The sequence below is a fragment of the Channa argus genome, chromosome 11 (assembly GCF_033026475.1).
Source record: "Channa argus isolate prfri chromosome 11, Channa argus male v1.0, whole genome shotgun sequence".
NCBI lineage: Eukaryota > Metazoa > Chordata > Actinopteri > Anabantiformes > Channidae > Channa > Channa argus.
In genome coordinates, this window is record NC_090207.1 from 25597494 (window position 1) to 25612586 (window position 15093).

Sequence of the window (15093 nt, forward strand, 5' to 3'; positions counted from 1 at the left end):
TAGTTTGACCTAACAAGTAAGACGTTGCCTTGACTCATCTTCCAGATACAGTTACTTAACTTGGAGGACTGGGAGCATTTACCAACATTTGTTAATATACTGTCTTCTAGTCAGTTCTCTAGTAACTCATCATTATGTACGTTATAGTTCCCAGCTCAGTCTATTCAGTGTTAGTCAGGAGCTATTTGTGAGCTGATTTATTATAAAAGATATCTCAGTCTGTTCCCCAGTATCTTATCATTAAATACTTTATAGGACCCAGTTTCTGAACTACTTGTTAACTATCAGGTCTTTCCTTATTCATTCCTCAGTGACTGCTCTCTTTTTTGGTGTGCAGTATTGTAAAGTATTACTGCATCGATATTTATGGACAAGACAGCTGTTAGCACAGAAGTGATGTCCACACCAAATCTCCACAGGTCTTTGTCTTTTTTATCCATTACAAGAATAACATTTTGTGTCATGTTTTATTTTTCACCTTTGACTTTCTGTGTGCAATTCATTATATATGTTCTCCCTTTAATAAGTTTAGTTTCTCTGGTACGTTCCCTCAAACATTTGCCTTTTAACATTTCTACAAGTTAAAGGGCCAATTAGTGAATAGCAGAAATGCGATGACAACGCTCTTCTGTTGAGATTTCTGCAGAAACATTTTTTGTGAGGCACATTTTGAGCACATATACTTATGCACTTAAAAGTACAGTACAGGAGCATATACTTTACCTTGAATAAATGTTGTAACGTGGTACTTCTTCTTGCACTTTTATTTGAGTGGCAGTTTGTGTACTCCTGCCACCTCTGGAAATGCTTGATACTGTTTGAGGACCTGTGGAGCTAAATGTGTATAGTCCCTTAGCTTATCACAGCTACTAGTTGCATTTTCAACACTGTTAAAAACAAAAGAAGATGAACAGCTTATTATTTCTCTACTACAAAGTCTGTCTTTATATGTTTCGCAATTCTTTGCCACACTTGCACCAATTAATAAAAAGATACTACATATACAAGCTACGTATTCTTAAAGCTGGATGACTGAACAGGTTTACCAGGCAAAGGTCCAAGGGGCCGAAGAGGTCAGGGGGTCAAGGGGCACAGTTGAAAGTGAGTGCTAATATTTCTTTCTTGAAAGTTGCTGAGATCAGTTAAAAGATGCAAAATGGCCAAAAGGGGATGAAAATAAATCTATTAAAAAAAGTAAAAAAAAAAAGCATGACAAGTCATAGGGTACAAAAATATTACTAAAAATAGACAAAAAAATTAACCAAAATGATTTTCAAACTGAAATAAAAAGATTAAAAATGAATAGTTAAATTTGTCCATTTTGTCTTTCTTTCAGTCTGGGGGTCTTTGGGATGGAGTTCTTTTACCTGTCTGTGAACAGGGGCCCACCTATCTATATCCCACTAAATGCTGTTTCAGTTAACAGTGTGTCCTGATTTTACTCTTAACTGTATTTCTCTAAGTTAAAAAAAACATTCAAAATGCAAAACAGGGATGAGGCGTCTGATTCTCCCCACAAGGCTTTTCAAGTCTCAAGTTTTTCACACCAGTCAAGCATGAGTTTAGAACTGTGATTTATAACACACTGCAGTCAGGAGCCGTGAGCTGCTGAGCAGCGAACGCAATAACAATCATCTATGCAATTCAGCAGGCAAGAACGACACATATGGGACAACGGGTAATGTGGAGAACAGAAGTCCTGCCCCAATTTCAGCGTAGCTTCTCTTGTGCTTTTCTATCCTGATATATTTTTCACTTATCTGTTATGTTTCAGCCAGTTAATTGACAAAAAAACAAAAACAAACAATCAGACAGAGAATAAATTACAATTAAATACAGGTGCAAATCAAAGATCATCATAATAAAAATGCAACATGCTTGTTCACTGATTGGCAAGATTGTCCATAGTCCAATTAATATTATGAAATAGTCTATATGGTCTAAGTGATATTGCAAAATATTTTTTTTTTCAAAGATTCACATCTCATCCACATCTAAATTCTTACATATTGTTTTGCAATAAAAAAAAAATCAAAATTTACTTTAATGTCCCTCAAAGGCTCTATGTTGGATATCTCTGTGGCAAGTTGCTATATTTTGTTTGTTTGGTTTATTTCGAGATGGTGGTCTTAACATAATTTTAAGTTACTTATGACCAAGACATATCTTCACGTACACTGATCACCAACATTAATATCTCTGAGCAGTCAGCAGTGACACTGCCTCATATGCAGCAAAATGTGATACACTGTCCAGAGGTGGTAGAAGTACACAAACTCAATACTCAAGTAAAAGTGTAAGCTGGCCTACAAACATTCTCCAGGGTAAGTACCACGGGCAGCGTTAATGATGTGGCTGATTGGTGTACCTCAATATTATATTCTGACCTGCTTCAAGAAAAACTAATCTATTCCTTTAAGCTTTTAGGGTACTCAGTCTCAATCGCAAAGTCTACAAAAATTGAACAGAGTATAATGAGAACTGGTATGAGTGAAACTAGTGCAGGTGTGTGTTTGCACAGAGTGACAAAAGGTCTTGCAACACGTCAGAGACGTCACATTTCTGCAGGTTTACATTGTGCTTGTGGGGATCGTGACTATCCCAAAGGGGCTAGTCCATAGCAGCTGGACTTCCTGAAGGTTCTTGAAGACTCTATTTGAAGAATGGTTTCTTCAAATAAGCAGTTAAAGTCACATTTGGATTGTGTGCCAGTTTTCCAGTCATGTACATGACTATCCGGTGGGACACCAACTTACACGTGACCTCAATGACTCCCAAGGTGTTAACAACTGAACAACTCCCAACCGGTCAGCTGGAACTGAAGAAACCTTTGGTATAAAAGGCCGAACATTTTAAAAACCTCAAGCATGTACAGTTGCTATTATGAATCACCTTTGGGATAATAAAAAGAAAGAAAGAAAGAATTAAAAATTAATGAAATAATAATTACATAGTGCCTGTATGTTCTACAACTGGTGGATTTTGTTGCTTGTATGGATAATGAGCATTGCAGACAGCTCTAGTGAAACCTCCTTTGTGCTCCATTTTGTGTCTGTGAGCACTCCAGAGGAAAAGAAAACAGAAGTAGAGACCCCCCCGATTACGAAGCCACAGAGCTGACACATACAGACACACTCTGAAAATAGCAGGGTAGGAGAACAGAGAGAATCTGACACAGTCTCAGACCCACAACCTTCTGATTCACAGCCCATAGTGCCAAGCTCCTACACAACATCAAAACGAATATGGCAATGTTATACATCTTGGTTATTTTTGATATGACTAGATCACAAGACTCATAATCCACAGGGTATTTGAATAAAATACATAGTATTCACGGTGATGTAGTGATGTTTTTAGACAGAACAGTAAATTCACAGTGAACACAAATCACATCACCTGCTTCTGATGTTATCACTCCACTCAGTGGCTGTTTGTATCACCACAGTAGTTATGTGGTCTAGTTTGACTATTGGCCAAACAACAAAAGACTGGCATGGACTTTTGCTTGTCGACCTTGGGTTTGCTTCTGCAGAGGTCATTTTCACGACGGTTAGCAACAGTTAAACGTGTTTTCGTCTTTATCTGTCTCTGCAGGCAGGGGAGGGCATCAACAAAGTATTCCCAGCACTTAAATGGTAAATGGTCTGCACTTATATAGCGCTTTTCTACCTATTGGCACTCAAAGTGCTTTACACTGCTTCTCATTCACCCGTTCACACTCATACACAGATGGGGGAGCTGCTATGCAGCTGGCCAACACTCACCGGGAGCAACTAAGTTGAGGTTCAGTGTCTTGCTCAAGGACACTTCAGCATGTGACCGGAGGAGCCAGGGATTGAACCTACAACTGTGAGATTGGTGGACGACCACTCTACCTTCCTGCAACACAGTCACCTGTTCCCCCCCCCCCATCTTACATCCTTATTCTAAAATACATCAAATTCCTAATTTCCCATAAAATTCTACAAACAGTAGCCCATAATGGCAACATGAAAGAAGTTTGTTTGGAATCTTTGCAAATGTATTAAAAATAAAACTCAAAATTTAGCTCTGGTGCATCCTGTTTCCACTGATCATCATTAGAGATGAGTCCAAATTCAGTTGATTGGACAGGATTTCGAAAAGCATACACCTGTCTATATATGGTCCCACAGTTAACAATGCATGTCAGAGCACAAACCAAGACATGAAGTCCAAGGATTTGTCTGTGGACTTCCGAGACAGGATGGTATCGAGGCACAGATTAAAAGGCTCTTCTTTGCACTCACGCTCCCCATCCAACCTGATGGAGCTTGAGAGGTACTGCAAAGAAGAATGGGAGAAACTACGCAAAAATAGGTGTGTCACGCTTGTAACATCATACTCAAATAGAATTGAGGCTGTAATTGGTGCTTTGTAAAAAGTGCTTCAAAAAAGTATTGAGCAAAGGTGGCAAATACTTATGTGCATGTGATTTTTATTATTTCCTTTTTAATAAATTTGGAAAAATTTCAAACAAGTTCCTTTCACATAAATAATGGGGTATTGTTTGTAGAACTTTTTTTTTTTTTTTTAAATAAGGCTGTAAGTTAAGCACTTGGGATACTTTCTGGACACACTGTATATCGCACTGAAAACAACTCATCACCTCTTGCTTTCAGTTAGGTTTAGGCACAGAACCAAGAAGGTTCGGGAAAGAAACACTTGATGTCACTTATCCATCCACTTTGAATACCTAAATTACATCACCAAATGCCTCTTGGCACCTGTATAATTTAAGCCAGTAGGTATTAGGTACCTACCTGGTTAATTGCTCCCGGTCAGTGTTGGCATAGCAGCTCCCATAAAAGAAGCAATGTAAAGTGCTTTGTGTGCCAATAGGTAGAAAAGAATTGTATAAGACATTAGACAATTGTATAAGACATTTACATGCCGTTCTCTAACAAGGTGATTAACCCCAACGTGATTCATGGTTTGTGTCTGATCCATAGACCGACCACTAAATGTTGTGGTTCAATGAGTAGTAGTAGTAGTAGTAGTATTCAAAGTAGTGTGTCTGGTGACACTGCAGTGTTTTCTCATAAAGTAAATGTATGTTACTGATTAAAGCTCATAACAGTATGTCATTGTTACGTCCTCAAAAAGGTGAGATTAAGTCCTTTAGCGTCCTCAGGTATATTTGTTGTTGTTTGCCACTGGATACATATAGGCAACATGTGTTTGTACTATCATTGTTCAAATGTTTCTTTGTATAGATTTTGTATGTCTGGAGGATTTTAGCCAAGAGGGTGCAGATTGTCTCTGACTGACAACAACATTTCTTCTTTTTGAACATCCACTTTTTCACAACACAGACATAAGCCATGGCGAGACTCGAAGGTTAATGTTGAGATCACAGCAGAAAAAAGTGACAGGTATGTACATAGGAGTAGTTTTGGACCAGCTCAATACTTTTTCCTCTAAAACTTCACAAAATGTTCATTTGATATGTACAGTGACAATTTCTCATTTTGTTCAAAACCTGGACTCCAAATCAATGCACGCTACTCGAGAACATCATTCTACGTACGTATGTCTAGTTAAAAGCCAGTATGTCTAAGGCCTGAGAGGTGAAGCATTTACCTCAGGCTGCTTAAGGAGGCGGAAGTTTGCATCACCAAATGGATGCTGCCTGTTATCATTTCCTTGTGTATAGCACAGAAGAGGGCTGGAGGTTTGCAGGGCGTCTCAGCAGAAATCCAGCCACTGCTCACCGATGCGCACGCCAGCAGGAACCTTCCTGAACAAATAAATGTGCTATTTGCCAGTGGCAAAGCTCTCCTTTTCCACGTCTGCTAAGATGTCCACTTATTTTATTCTCCCTTTGTCTGAGAGAGCAGCTGACTGCAGGCGATCACAGACACTGACACTGATGAAGCTATAGCTAGTGGGCAGAAGTGGAGCTGTCAACTTGCTGGTGACCAATAGATGGACAAAGAATCCTACAAAAGCAACAGACTGCAACACCGATAAAATAAGGACATAGCAAAGCATATAAACCGGACGATTGATTGTCATCCGATTATTTCAAACATCTGACTTGTTTCAATTTGAATTATTTGGAGGTTCACATACATTTGCCACACAGATTGCACCATTTTCCACAAATTTATTTTTTAGTCTCATTTGTAAAAAAAAAAAATTGATTCCATTTATCTAGTTCTGAAGCCTGCATGAAAATCTGATCACGTTGCAGGTTTGGGTTACTTCCTGTTTATGTAGAAATAGGGCAACTCCTAGCGAGATCACAAACTTTCAAGTGCCACTATTCATTATGACTTCATTCTGCTTTTTGGATTCCGAAGCAACATTAATTTTACTCACATTAAATGGCTTGTTTTTACATCCAACATTTTAAGTTCTATGAGCAGACTGCTCATAGCTGGAGCTGCTGGGCCCCCTTAGAACCTGCTCTTTTCTCCACTCTCTATTCTGCAACAAGCTTAGCATGAACACTATGTTTAACATTCATATCATATTCATATATTCTATCTGAATTATAGTGAGTACTGGGTGACGTATGAGGTAGAGTGGTCATCCACCAATATCCAACAGTTGTTGGTTTGATCCCTGGCTCCTCCGGTCACATGTCGAAGTGTCCTTGAGCAAGATACTGAACCCCTACTTAGTTGCTCGAGGTAAGTGCAGGCCAGCTGCATTGCAGCTCCCCCATCAGTGTGTGATTGTGAGTTCGAATAGGTGAATAAGAAGCAGTATAAAGCGCTTTGAGTGCCAAAAGTTACAGTAGAAAAGCGACTGATTGCTAAATATCCTTCGGAGTGAACAATGACTAATAATGGACTCCATTGGCTTCCCATTAAATCTAGAATAGAATTTAAAACCCTGTTTCTTACATACAAAGCTCTGAATGGTCAGGCTCCATCATATATAGACTTCCACACCCGATGCACTGAGGCCGTCCACCCTGAGCCTGGTTCTGCTGGAGGTTTCTTCTGTTAAAGGGAGTTTTTCCGCTCCATTGTTATATAGGGCTTGGTCAAGGTGGATTTGTTGGATTTTCTCTACACATCTTTATAGTCTTGAATTTATTCTGTAAAGTGTCTTGAGTTTACTTTGCTTGAATTGATGCCAAATAAATATAGTTGAATTAAATTGACTAGTAGAGTCACCCAGTGCTCTATTCCTGAGCCTGTTCTGTTTTCTATTTCGTGATGATTGAAAACAAACTACCTTCATTACTATGCAGGCAGCACACATATTTAGTATCACCAGTTGACTATGGTACCTTAAAGCACTAACAAAGATAAATCTGAAACAATGCAGGCCCCATCTAAATAAATTCATGTGCTTTTGACGTCACTGTGAACCTGGAATTTTTTTTTTTTTTTTACTGAGCAATTTCTGAGTGTGTTTCTAGTTCAAATCCAACAGCAAGAGCAAATGGTAACAATGAGCCACATAATGAAAGGAAGAGTGACAGAGCTTTTTCTTCAACAAAGATGAGGTAACTGATAGTAAGGTAAAATAGCTATCATATACAGTAGTAACTGGACAGTGCAAAAAAAAAAAAAAGGGTTTGGGGGGGTTTGGGGGGGAATGGTGCTACAAATATACTCGGTAGTAAAATCCACTACCAGCCCTGTGAGTAAACACACAGCAGGAAATTGCAGACACTATATATAAAACCCATCATCAGTGATCCTTCGTTTGCTTTCTGTGGACTGTTAAAAACAATCAGCAGTTTGCAACACTGCAACCTTTTTTTCCTAATGCGCTGTGCTCTTCACTTCAAGCATCAGCCATCTTCAATCTATTAGTGAAACGGTGCAAGCTATAGAACACTAAAGTGTGATCAATTTCAGCCCTGGTTTGCAGTGAGAGTGAACGTTAAAGTGTCTCGAGGAGTTGGGTTTCCCTCCTGTATTCACCTGTCAGCTTTACTCTTAACTGATGACTTTCAGTTGTACTGAAGCGGCAGATTTTAATTGACAGTTGCAAACAAAACCATTCCTTCTGCGGCCATTTCACATTAAAAGCTTCTCCAGTTGCTAAATAGTGGGACACTTTCATTGCGGGAAAAATTCAAGGAAACTTTATGCAGCTATTTCCACTTGAGGCTCCATAAGCTGCTGTTGCCACTGCAAAGTGAAAATTATCTTTGCCATGAATTATGCATGTGCTCCGGTTAATTTATGATAATAAATATTTTGACACCGAACCCATTCACAATTATGCGTACACTAGGGCTTAGACTGCTTTTTACCCACAGACATCGCTGACCTAACTTTACCTATTACCTCATCAAATCTAACAACCTGTCTGCCAGACCCTATACCAACTACACTGCTCAAGGAAGCTTTACCCTTAATAGACACATTTGTATTAGACATCATTTATCTCTCTTTAGACACAGGCTATGTACCAAAGGTAGCTATAATCGAACCACTACTTAAAAAACCTTGACCCAGGTGTTTTAGCCAATTACAGACCAATAGCCAATCTCCCCTTTATTTCTAAAATCCTTGAAAAAGTAGTTGCAAAGCAATTATGCGACCACCTTTACAGGAATAATTTGTTTGAAGAATTTCTGTCAGCATTCAGAGTTCATCATAGTACAGAAACAGCACTGGTAAAAGTCACCAAGGATTTGCTCTTGGCCTCAGATAATGGACTCATCTCTATACTTGTTCTGTTAGATCTTAGACCCGCATTCGACACCATTGATCACAACATTTTATTAGAGACTGGAACATGAAATTGGGATTAAAGGAACTGCACTAGGCTGGATTAAATCTTATTGGTCAAACAAATTCCAATTTATTCATGTTAATGATGAATCTTCCATGCAAACGTTAGTTATGAGGTTCCACAAGGCTATGTGTTAGGACCAATACTTTTTACTTTATATATGTCTCCTTTAGGCAACATTATTATATATATAATATATTATACTATAAATGGAATTTCACCTTCACTAGCTTCTCTCCATTGGATTCCTGTTAAATCTAGAATGAAATAGAAATCCCTGCTTCTTACATTTAAAGCTCTAAATGGTAGAGCATCATATCTAAAATACCTCATAGTATCATATCATTCAAGTAAACTGCTTTGATCTTAGAATGCAAAGGTAGAATGGGAGGCAGAACCTTTAGCTATCAAGCTTCTCTCCTGTGGAACCAGCTCCCAGTTCCCACCCAGAGAGGGTGGCTGCCCATTCAGGGGTCAAACACACTCTCTATCTTTAATTTTAGTCTTCAAACCTTCCTCTTTGATAGAGCTTACAGTTAGCTACATTCATGCTGCTATAGGTTTAGATTGCTGCCCACCCCCCCATTCACTGAGCCCCTTTCCTCCTCTTCCGCCACCCAACATTTATTTGTCACCACTGTATGACATTAACTTTGTGTGTTCTTTCACCTGTAGTTGTCTTTCTCCTTCTCTGTCCCTTTCTGGAGGTGTCCTTGGCTTTGGAGCTGTGTGTTTTCCAGTGCACAGCTACTGGTCCTACCAACCTGCTCAATGCTTCATTGGACAGTGGACAGTTTTTGTAGCTTATGAATACTGCTACACAATTAATGAAAAATGACTGACAACAAATCTAGCAACGTCATCAGCATGTTCAACTGACTAGTCAGTCACCTATACCAGTTTTTTGTCTCACTTCTGCTTTGTTTTTAAAGTTAAATTTTACTTGACTATTTCTGTTTCATTTCATTTCTCAAAACACAGTTTAGTAGCAAGATTTAGTTCCAATATTTGAATTCTCTCTAGTGCTTATAAATCAGTCTGCGCAATATTCTACATGCAAAGCTTTGGATATTAGAAGCAGAGATAGATAAAATAGTCAAATTTAATGAAAGCCATTTCAAAAACACTTTTTTCACATTTTGTACATTAAGTTATATTAAATATATTTAAGTTGAGTTGAGAAATACACATTTCAATCATTAAATGCATTTTCCTTGATGACCAATCAAGCAAACCCATGATACCATTTGTTTTTTATATTGCAATCAAAACATTGTCCAAATTAATTGAAATATAGCTTTTTGACCAATTCATGCATCAATACCAATGAGCTATTTTAAGTAAAAAATTACCTGCAAATGTCAATATATGGTTATAGTCAAGTGCACAGATCTGGGCAGAGCTGCATGTACTTGTACATTTAAAATTAAATGCAAGTTCAGAATGATTGGGTAGTGTAGCTTGTGGGAGGAATACTAATTATCCATTTGCTTACCTGCTCAGGATCTTTAAATAGAAGCAGAGATTAGTTGACAATTCATCAGTCAGCAAACACCAAGCTCCTCGATTAACATTCATCTGAAACCCAGATAAGATGCGACAGGAGTAGTAGCAACTGAATTCTTAGGCGCTTCTTAATCCACTGCTCTTCATCCATCAATCATATCACACTTTGTCAGTTGTGTCACAATTTGTATCGCCTACAAACTGTGCCTCCCTGGTGGTGTGTTCTCAATTTGTCTTGAGCGTGCGCATCACTGCTTTATCATAAAGACCTCGAATTGAAAGAAATAGATAAGTGTGCTGCTGTACAAAAGCCTGCAAGAACGTCCTAACACAATGTGGTCCAAGGGTTTGTTTCCATTCGGTCATTGCAACACACAGTGTGAATGGTAAATGCTTCAAAGCAACTGCTGTTATTTACTGCCATATAAAAACTGCAGAGTTCTGCTAATAATTACTTCTAGCATAACATAACACCTACTGGCACACTAAACCACTATTAATTCTAACAACACAAAAGAGACTGGAAAACAGAGTATTTGAAGGATTGGCATTACGCAGAAAACTACGATAAATGCAGTACATGCCAGTGCTTTTCCTGCAGGGGCAGGTCAAGATGTTTTTAGAGCAGTGTGCAGGGTGGGGGGTAATCTAAAGTAGGACACACGCTTGAAGAAAGGGGGAAGTCAAGTCTGCTTTATCGTTTGGAAATTCCATAAAATATGTATTATCTAAAATAAAATAACCATTAATGAAAAAGCAATCACTTCATTTGCTTTTTGGTGTTTTTAAATGATATGAAAAGTGCTGAAATTGCAAAATGAATTATTATTATATTATTATGGCTGTAGCTCAGTTGGTAAGGCAGTTGACCATGGACCACAGGGTCAGTGGTTTGATCCCCGCTCCCGGCTATGTCCTTGACACTGAACCCCAAGTTGCTCCCGGTGGGTCAGGTGAGCACCTTGCATGGCAGCCACCGCCATCGGTGTGTGAGTGTGTGGGTGAATGGGAATCAACATTGCAAAGCGCTTTGGATAAAAGCGCTATATAAGTGACTATTTACCATTTACAGTTATCTGCTGCGTAAATGGAAAATGGCAGACATCGCTTCCTCTTCTCCCTCTCACTGGTCATTGTGCACAGGCTTCACATAAAGAAAGTAACACCGTATCTACACCATGGTAACAGCATAGGACACTTGTTAAGCACAGTTATAGTTTGCTTAGCTGCTTCACAGTGATTACAATTACACATATGGAAAAAGAGAACAGCCTTGCTTGTCAGTATTGCACATAAACCTGGGGAAAATCATGTAATTCTAATTAATAATAACCATTTTTGAATCATGTTTTGTTATGGGCTCATGTTGACAGAAAAAAAAAGATTAAGTCTGTCAATCATCCAGAAGAGAGAAAAAAATAAGATTTATTTACATCACCCACCCCTACAGTGAGCTACTCAAGAGCTATGACATTTGCAGCAGATTTGTCCTGATGATCTTCATTCCTTTTGTGGATCACCCTTACAACATATTTCCAAATCTCTGCTCATTTTAAAGGCTGGTTATTGTTAAGCCAGAGCGAGCAAGTCATGATTCACTGTTTAGTTGTTACAAGAGCCACAGAACATAAACTGAGTTTAAAAGGGAAATGAAAGTAAAATGAAATGTCTTTTTGTCTCTAGCACACACATCAGTTCTGTTTTATTTATTTATTTGTCCTTTTGGCTTATCCTGTAAGTTTGGGGTCCCCACAGCGGATCAGTTGTCCGCATGTTGATTTGCCACAGTTTTTTACGCCGGGTGCCCTTCCTGACGCAACCCTCCCCCAACTTCTACCGCGCTTGAGACTGGCACTGCACAATGGCACAATATGACTGGGGATGGGAATGGGCTGTTTGGGGGTTCAGAGTCTTGCCCAAGGACACTTCGACCCAAGGACATGTGGTTGGGAAGAGCGGGGGAACCTCCTAACCCTACGGTCGCCACTGCCCACACACATTTGCTCCGTGTCCTTTTTGAAAACTTCTGAAACCAAAAGCGATACATTTATGTTTTAAAGTTTCACAATGGCATGCTCTAGGTTTTTCATTCATTCCGCAGAATACAGTTGGGCATCTGTTTGCCAATGGAGCCAATCTAATGAATTCACTTTGAACCATATTTGCATCAAGTACTAAAGGCCAGCATTGTACTGCCAAGTCAGATTGACACACGGAACCAGGCAGCAGCTGCTACACAACAACCCACATTAACTTCCCTACTAACACACGTCTTGTCCTGCTCCTTCGCTGATTGAACGAGCCACCAATTCACACACGGGGAGTCTGCTGCAGAGGAAAGAAAGCAGGACACGGTGATGGAGCTACGTTGTGCAACAAGTGAGCTTGGTTCTATTTGCTTTTATTATCTTCTGGTTTTTATGATCTTTATCAGCATAACTGCAGGAAGTGCCTCCACTCCACTGTTCACAAATACAACTTGAAAAATTACTTTGAATTATAAGGAAATACAGTTAATTACTCTGAAACAATTTTAAAGGAATCATAATAGGCCAATCAGAGCACGGTGGGCTCTGGGTGGGGCCTTAAAGAAACAGGACCTAAAACAAGAGCTGAAGAAGACTGAATAAAGGCCTGTTGGAAGAAAAAGAAATTGTCCAAATGTGGAAAAGGGCTTTAACCCGCTTTGAAATCTTCACAAAACATCGATGTGGCATCTCGCCATTGACACATCCTCAACTTATGGCTGCAATACAACCAAAAAGGTGGTTTTATAGTGTCTTGGAAAGCATTCAAAAGGTTTAAATTATAAAAAAAAACTGTGCGTTAGGGAAAAGACAGAAAAGAAAGTGATTGGGTTGGGGTTCCAGCCACCACACAGAGTCAACATGGCTGCAGTTTTGCATAGTTATTCTCGCTGCCGTTACGTTCCAGAGGTTTGCAGGAGCACATAGGGGGTCTCACAGGCTACAGCAAGAAACACACAACTAGCTTCAGACCAGCACTGTGACAGTCAATCACAGACATGACCCTTTATTAGCTGGCAATGACACGCAGTCACCTCAGGCACACTGTAGAAAAAGGAACATTTCTGATATATTCTGTATTTCTCCCCTTTGTGTCTATATGGAATACAAATTTAAACACACACACACATATTTGTAACTGCAAAGCTGGAAGACTTTGGACCAGGAATCCACAGTACTTGCACGTTTTCCAGAATGGTTTCTAAAAGGATGTGATGAACCCAGGTTTCGGTGATGGATGGATGGATGCTGCAGCCCCGACTGACTGCACAACCACAAAGTAACCTGCAGCATCTGTCAACAACAAGCAGGCCACACAGACTGGCTGCCTCTGCACAACACACAGCAAGTGAGCGAATACGACGTGTGCATCACATGAGGTGATGGAACCCAAGTTAAACTGCTAGTTTAACAGAGACCGAACCCCCAAAACCAACATTAAGAGACCTGAACCGGGGCAGTGCTGACAGGACTGGGATCAGCCCTGCTGAGACTCTGCACCTGCCAACAACAGGGCCTCTGTGGGCCGTTTCATTCACGCCAAGCCGCTGGGCTTTTTGCGCCTCAGCCAAGCACAAACCGTCGTACGTACACAAGTCTGCGGTTCTTTTCCATTTCAGTCCCGGAAAGGCACTTCGCCTGAACCGCGCCGTTATCTTCCCCTGTAGCCACTCCTCAGTCAGTCAGCAAACCGAGCGGCGACAATACTCCGAGCCCTTAGCTCAGTAGGAACAGAGCCGCTTCCGAGCGCCCCGGACCACCGTGTTCGGCTGCAGGTGTCCGGCGGACACCTGCAGCCGGTTCTGAGGCGAACGAGACGCGAACTCACCGGCTTTCAGCAGTGATGTTGCTGCAGGTTGGAGGTCCGCTCCGCCGCTGCCACACCGTCCTCCATCTTCCCTGTAGCAGCTGCTGTGTGTTTGTGTGTGTGTGCTCTCGCGCGCGCGCTGGCCAGCCCCTCCTCCCTCCCCCACTGGACACAACAAACAGCCTGTCCACTGTCCGACTGTCCAAGATGTAGAGTCACTTTTAAGAGTCACTTATCAAAACGCTTCGGATTTCGCCTAATATCATTTAAAAAAAACAAAAAACATATGAAGTATCAATCACTATTCTTTAAATCTTTAAAGTCCCCATCTCAACATGTCATTGTAAGTGCATTAGTATTATTAATATTATGGTGTTTTTGCATTTGCCTACCATTATTATTAACACTGATAAATTGTATTTTACAAAACAAGGTGAGATCCAACACACTGCAAGAAGTAAACCCAATAATTTGCTATTTAATTTGTGATTAAGTGTTTGAGTAACTAGGACCCAAGGAGGAGGTGAGATACAAGAAATCCTAAATAATAATAATAATAATAATGATGACGACGACAACCCAGGTTATAACACCATTAGTATAACTACCTCAAACAAGTGCTTGAATAAATGTACTTAACAATTCAGCCAAAAACTATTAACTAAATTTCTGTGTAAGGGTTGAAAAACATATTATAGTCTTCAAATCCTTCTATAAAGTCCTTAAAATCATCAAAGTCCGATAAAGTGTATATTTTACCACATTCACATTTTTAACATTGTTAAATCTTATAAGCAGTCACATACACACAAAACGGAAAACAAGCTTCTTTTTTTTTTAATATCCCAGATGAGCTTTATTGTCAAGGTAAGCAGATGACAAAACACTGAAGATAAAATACTTTAACTCTATAAATAAATAGAAAATTAATGACATGCTAGGATTACTCATTAAGGACATACCCCCTACTGAACTCGAGCAAAGAATAAATTAGAAATAACAGAAGCTACATTACTCTTTTAA

General features: G+C 39.7%; 1 protein-coding gene across 4 annotated transcripts in view; it reads right to left on the minus strand.

Moving 5' to 3' along the window:
• The window catches only part of apba1a (amyloid beta (A4) precursor protein-binding, family A, member 1a), a 51618-nt gene extending 37371 nt beyond the window's left edge, over positions 1–14247 (minus strand). For 2 of the 4 annotated variants that reach the window (XM_067520304.1, XM_067520301.1), the window contains exon 1: positions 14092–14247. The gene's annotated coding sequence lies outside the window, so the exon portion shown is untranslated. Of the gene's footprint in view, positions 1–10225; positions 10356–13854; positions 14017–14091 lie in introns of those variants that run through there. The other 2 variants (XM_067520302.1, XM_067520303.1) reach the window with 2 other exon arrangements.
• Positions 14248–15093: the final 846 nt, after the last annotated feature.